The following is a 6,862-nucleotide window of genomic DNA, read 5'->3' on the forward strand; positions in this document are numbered from 1 at the left end:
TAACCAGATTTAGGATCAAAGGTGGTCACTGAGACAAAGTTGTGGGTGAAGTGGGCACTGAATGCAACAACACAAACACATGTAAATGTAATGTAAAGAAAGCATTATTTTCACTTTCTTTTTAAGAGATTTGCTTGCTTTAACAAACAGTGGGGATGTGAAAGCTAATAAAAGTGGCCAATCCCAATCCCAATCACACCCCAACCCATTTTAAGCTAATGAGTGCTCAATCCCTACCTCACCATTCTAATTTGTTTCTCCTGAATTGTTTCCGATCTGATTTCTAGATTTTATAATATATTAATGAAATGACCAAAATACCCATTTCAGACATCTAAACGTCCCCAGACCCACAAAGCCCTCTGGAATGAAAGTTAATTTGGTGGGACACTCCAATCAATACTAGATCTTAGGCATCTTATTCTTCTATAATTTATTTTTTCAGAATATTTAAAGCTCATTACAGTACCCTAAACAAATTTATGTTTAGCCTTAATTCGGACTTAATTAATCAGGTTATAACGATCTTTTCTTGGTCTCAAAGTTTTCATGTTTAATCCCAAAACAGTTTTAATCTCATCTCTAATTGAGATGGTCTTTTCTATTTCTTTTTCTAGAATTCTAAACTTGTTAATATATGTTATAAACCGCAGAGTTTTCTTGTTTTGGGTGTCATTTTATCTCATCTACCCCAACCGAACAATCAATTCACCACATCACTTCTAAGAACATAACATAGAATTAAGGCTAAAACGTGCCCCTAAAGCATATGTCAAGCGGTTGGATGAGTAATATGCCCGTATTAATTCGGTGGGTTGCGAGTTCTTGATTCTTGTCGCAAGGGCCAAAATCTCAACTTACGATTTATCTCCTCTATCGTAATTGAAGGCATGAATACCGAGGACCACATAAGAGTGGTCATCCCAAAACTAAAACCTCAACATAATAATGAAATCAATTCAAGTATCAGTAAGGCATCCAATCATATAATTCTTCAATGTCTTCTCTAAATACTCAGAGAAAACCTACATAACAATACAAAAAATAAGATATTTTGTGGCATTTTAGCATGAAAAAGTTAAATATTTTCATGTTTTTGCGATTTTAGCCAAAATTTTCAATTTTGGCAATAAAGACCCAATTTAAAAAAATGGGTGCAATTTTATCATGCGGACAAAATTGATTGGAGAGGCGTGTGGCTTTGCCCAAGTGACTTTGAGTGGGCCTCACATTAACTATTGTTGAAAAAAAAATCAAATCAAAACATAGGGGCTAACTGATTGAGAAAACAAAGGGCCACGGATCTAAGAGATCATAAGCCATTGCGACGGACACTATTGACAACGAGAAGACAACCATGACAAGCCAACGCCCAAGGTGAGATGCGGATCATCGGCCACGACCGACATCGTCGAGGTGAAGGTTGTCACGACAACCCATCGCCACGGTCATAGCCATGGTGCATTCACGACGGCGAGCCACGACCCACGAGGAGTTGGCCATCGTCATCGATGGTCGCTGTGCGTTTGGATTGATCGACCGTTGTCTATGGGGAAAAAGGTCGATGTGAAGTTGGCCATGGAAAAGATGCAAGATCGCGACCATGGCGAAACTGACCAACCTCGGCCATGGGGAAAATGCAAGGTTGCAGCCATGACTATGAAGGATGTAAAAGAAGGGGGCGGTTGGTGATGGAGGAAGAAGGCGACGGCTACGTAGAGGCAAGGCAAGTCGATAGAGAGGGAGAAGATAGGTCTTGACCTAATTATTTTTATTTTTATTTTTTATTTTTTTCAACAATAATGAACATGAGGCCCACTCAAATTGCCAGGTGGCATGCCACCTGGGCAAAGCCACACACTTCTCTACTCAATTTTGACTAGGGGATAAAATTGCACCTAATTTTTCAAATCGAGTCTTTATTGTCAAAATTGAAAGTTTTGAATAAAATCGCAAAAATAAGAAAATATTTGATTTTTTCATGCTAAAAGGCCCATTTTTTTCAACCATTTTGCAATAGTTTTGACTGTCGCAATATATATATATATATATGTAATACCCTAAAATTTTAGAAAGAATAAAATATATATATATATACACACATACATGAAATTAATAACATAATATAATACATTAAACATATGGTTGAGATTAATAGATAAAATCAATTAGAATATTTTTTTATCTGTAAATGAGAATTGTATAAAAAGAAAAAAAATACAAAAGCGTCTACAGTTACAAGTTAGGGCATACCTTAATCTTCACAACGAGAGTCTAAGATAGAAGATCTATAAAAAGAAAAAGACAAGAGAAGCAACCCGAATCAAGGAAGTAGACAAGGAGTATATAGAAAAGCTGATAGAAGTAGGATTCTCCCTAAGCATTAGATTGAGACATTTGCACAAGAAGTTGATGTAGGGCTCTGTCAATCCACAACTACTCCCCAAATGACTTAGAATATTAAGGGATAAAGTTTTCGATAGTAATGATTACTAAGGATAAGATAAGGTACTATTAAAGGGATTACATTGCAATTACATTTGAACAATTACATTTGAAATATCTTGAGACTTAGGAGTTAAATTTTTAATTTTTAAGGGTGACAAATTGTAATTTTATTATCTAAAGGGTTTCAAAATGTAATAAACAAAAGTTATTTGGGCATGTGTCATGAAAAAAGGGCTGAAGTGCAATTTTTTTAACTTTTGCCTTATGAATGTTGCAACACCTTGGCACCACTTGGAGGGTTGGAACTAGGGTCTTAAATGAGCCAAGCAACTCGTGAGAACGCAACTCAATGTTCGGTTTGATAAGAACTTATTTGTGTTCATCTTACGAACAAAGCTTACGAACAAGTTTGTAAATAAGTTCACAAATAAAATATTTTATTATTATTTTTTGAATAAAGACAATTTTTTTCATCTTTATTGAAAATATTATTTTTTTAATTGAAGATGCTTCAAAATGGTTTTAGAGACTAAAGTTTTCCATCTCTAAGCAAAAAATTATCAAAGATTAGAGCAGAGATGAAAAAAAAATCCATTTCTACACTTGGTTCAAGCTCAATCCCGAACTTTCTCCTTTCTTTTCCATTTGTCAATTTGTGAATCTCTACGTTGAGATTCTAACCCTAGGTCAAAATTTAGCCTCTTGGACCATCCATCCTCCTTGTTGTCGACGTTGCTTCTATCGTCTCAACTATTTTTTCTCTCGCCACAAAAGCCTCCTTGTTATTCTCACCGTTGATGCCATCTTTTTTTACCATTCTCATTGCCTTCGCCATTCATCTCCTCGCTATCAATTTTTTTTATTGTCATTCTCATTGTTGATGCTATCATTCTATGCCATTCTCATAGACTTTGCTGTCTATTTGCCTCACCATCAACATTTCTTTCTCCCAATTATCACAAACGTTGCGGCCTTCATTGCCATTTCCACCATTTGTCTTGTGTTGTTGCTCTATTTTCTTGTAAGTGTAGTGGTTCCTTTATTGTAGAGCTCGAGATAGAGCTTGGCTCACTAAAAGTTCATTTATTATATTAAACAAACTAGCTCGAGCTCAATAAATTCTTAACAAGCTCGAGCTTGAGCTAAAAATTTGAGTTCAAGCTTAAGTGCCATTTTTTTTTAACAAGCCAAGCTTGGGCAGACTTGGGTTTGCTTGGCTCGACTCGATTACAACCCTAGTTGGAACATGTTATGATAGCCCTATGATTGGCCATGACCTTCGATTGATTGGATTTGGGTTAGTTTCGGTTGTAAATACAATGGGGTGGTTGAGGGTTATTTTTCACAAAAAATGATTCAACTTTTAATTGATTGAGTAGGTGTGAGGGGTTTTTTTGTGAGGATTTGTTAGGGGTTTTTGTTCTTGGGGTCATAAGGGTTTGATTTGTGGTTGTAAAAAATTTTTTGATGTGGTTTTCGGGGAGTTCGAGCTAGTCACAATAAATTACTACTCATTGGAGCCTAAGCTTCTCCAGCAAAATCGATGGCTTTTTGGTGTTTTGTTAGGGAAATAAAGGGGTAGAGGCAGGTAGGGAAGAAAGGAAGAGATTGAGAAAAATTGAGTGAGAAAAAAAAAAGAAAAAGTTTTGGGGGTTATTGGAACTTCGGTCGAAAAACTTCACCTATAATGTTTTGCTTTCTTGGACATGATATTAAAACAAAATATGGTGGAATTTTTTCGAAAAGAAATAATTTATTCAAATCCAATTGTTAAATTAGTTCTGTTTCTCTTGGGTCATCTAGTAAATTCCTTAACCCATTTTTCTTTTGGTTAAGTAAGTTTACTTTTAATTTATTTAAAAATATAGTCATTTAATTTAAAATCACAATTAATGGTGATAATTAGAGTCTCAAGATATCTAAACGTGTGTAGATCAAACTTTAGTGATATTGCCATTTTATACCCTTTTAAGTCATCTTTCACCCTCCTTTAGGCATAAGAGACTCCTAAAGTCTTCTTTTAATATGGTTTCTAATCAACATCTCATTGAATTAAAATCCTTAAAATATTAAAACTTCATGTTAATCTATACAAATTTTACAACAATTAGATCACTCTTAAGATGACCTTATATAAAAATATTAACTTCAAATGACATTATTTGTCCATTTGAAAAATTATATAAAGTCAACTGTTTATTATTTCACTCTTACTATGACACATTTTTATATTTCGACTATTTAACTAATCAAATTTTTAGAATTACAAATGAATTAGGCCAAGTAAAATCCATATAAGCTCAGACTTGTTTGTTTAAAAGCTTGTCGAGCTTGTGCTCAACTCATTTTATATTAAGCAAGCTTTAAACAAGCTATGATCGAGCTTAGTACAAGTCTTTTCATAAGTTTTAAATTTAAAACTCATTGTAAGTTTGATTTTAGGTTTGTCTATGTAGAACATATAAAATTAGCATACTTTAATATATTTTTAAATCTTAAATAATATTAATAATATAGCAACAAAAATTATCAATTATAAAAAACACACATTATTTCAAAATTTACTTTAAATAAACGTACAAACGAGCCTATAAACAGACTTATAAACAAGCTTATAAGTGAGTTTATAAACGAATCACAAATGGGCTTGTTCACAAGCCCAAGAGTTGAGCACCTTAAACCTCAAGCTTAGTTCGTTTACTAAACGAGCTTAAAAATCAAGCTCAACCTTGTTTATTTAACTAAATAAATTAGATTAGATGAGTCCTAATTAAGTTGAGTTTGAGGTGGTTCATGAGCATCACTGTTCACTTGCAACCATACAAATCTCTACCTTTCACATGAACCATACACCATTGGAAAACTCACTCAATGGACTACAAAATATAAAAAATTCATTTGATTTTATTAAGGTTTGACCTTACCAAATTTGACTCCAATTCAATTGGTCTAATTGAAAGAGTACACTGCTCAAACGTTACCAAATGTGACGTATCTTTTTTCACAAAAATCAAACAAATATGAAATTAAGTTTTCTAGAAACTAGAATTTATTGGCCACCATCTAGAACTTTCTTGTAATGTAATATGTTGTCTATGATTCCCAAGAAGCTATAAAAGTAGATTGGTTTATAATACTGTTCTGTTTTAGCCTATTTGGACGAGTTTCATAAGAAAATTCATAACTAAATATAAAAATAATATTTTCTCAATTATTCTTATGCCAAAAGCTCGAAAGCACATCATAGTGTTTGGAAAAAATATACTTTAAGATATAACCACACAATAGGTGTAATTCCCAGAGACCCCAAGGTAAGAAGAACTCTAGAGAAGTTAATGTATATTTTGAAGATAATAAGGAAGGAAATAACATCAGCTAGATATTTTTTGAGCTGAATGTGAATAAAGAACTTTTGGGTTAAGTATGCTTGAGATAGAGTAGTTCAAGAATATATGACCCCTAAAAAGTTCGTGTGGACCTATTAGGATAAGTTGATCCAATCTTTTCTATTGCTCAATGTGAGATGTTACAATAGGATTCTCGTTTAAGCCAAAATAGTAAGCATGATTAGCCTAACCATATGTTGATTTCTCAGTCCAAATCATTTCATGACAAGATTACCTTATATTTCAATGGTCTACGTACTACTACATGAGATTTTATTTTCATACAAAAATCTTACCTAAAATGAAATCTATGTAATTTAAAAGGTTATAAGAACATAGATTTGTAATGTGTAAGCAAAACTAAATAAAACGTTATCCATGTTTCATATTCGAAAATTATATTCCTTCATTTATCAAGCATGTGTGTAAAATTTGACATATATCACATTTTCAACTATATATTTCAAATGCATCAAAATATTCACATATAAAATGCTCTTTTAAAAAATACCTAACAAGCATATGTATAGCCAATTTTAATATTTTTTTTATAAAGTATTCAAAATAACATTCATGAAATCAATTCATTATGTCAAATAATGAAAGAAAAGTCTACTCATTATTCCTCTTACTTTGATAATGTGTTTGAAAAATACTTATTTACAGTGCACAATGCATTTTGCGTTGCAACCTGTTCATTTTTTTAAAATTTTATATTATTATTGTTGTTGTTCAATTATATCATTGAATTTATAGATGGAAAATCAGCTTAGGATGACTCATGTGTGGATTATCCGGATGATGGCTGGCTATCGAGAGCGATGAATGAGTCTCTCGGGATGGAGCGACAGCGATGGATGACTCTTCCAGGGGTAGCGATAGCGATGGATGAGTCTCCTAGGTCGATTGAGAGTCATGGATGACCCTCCGAGTGATGAATGACCTGTTTAAAAAGAAGATCGATTAAGGGCAAGGGTGAGGATCCCCGCGCAAGCCCTTCGATGCCTACGTTAATCTCTCGAAAGTAT

This window comes from Diospyros lotus, chromosome 7 (genome assembly GCF_014633365.1).
Source record: "Diospyros lotus cultivar Yz01 chromosome 7, ASM1463336v1, whole genome shotgun sequence".
NCBI lineage: Eukaryota > Viridiplantae > Streptophyta > Magnoliopsida > Ericales > Ebenaceae > Diospyros > Diospyros lotus.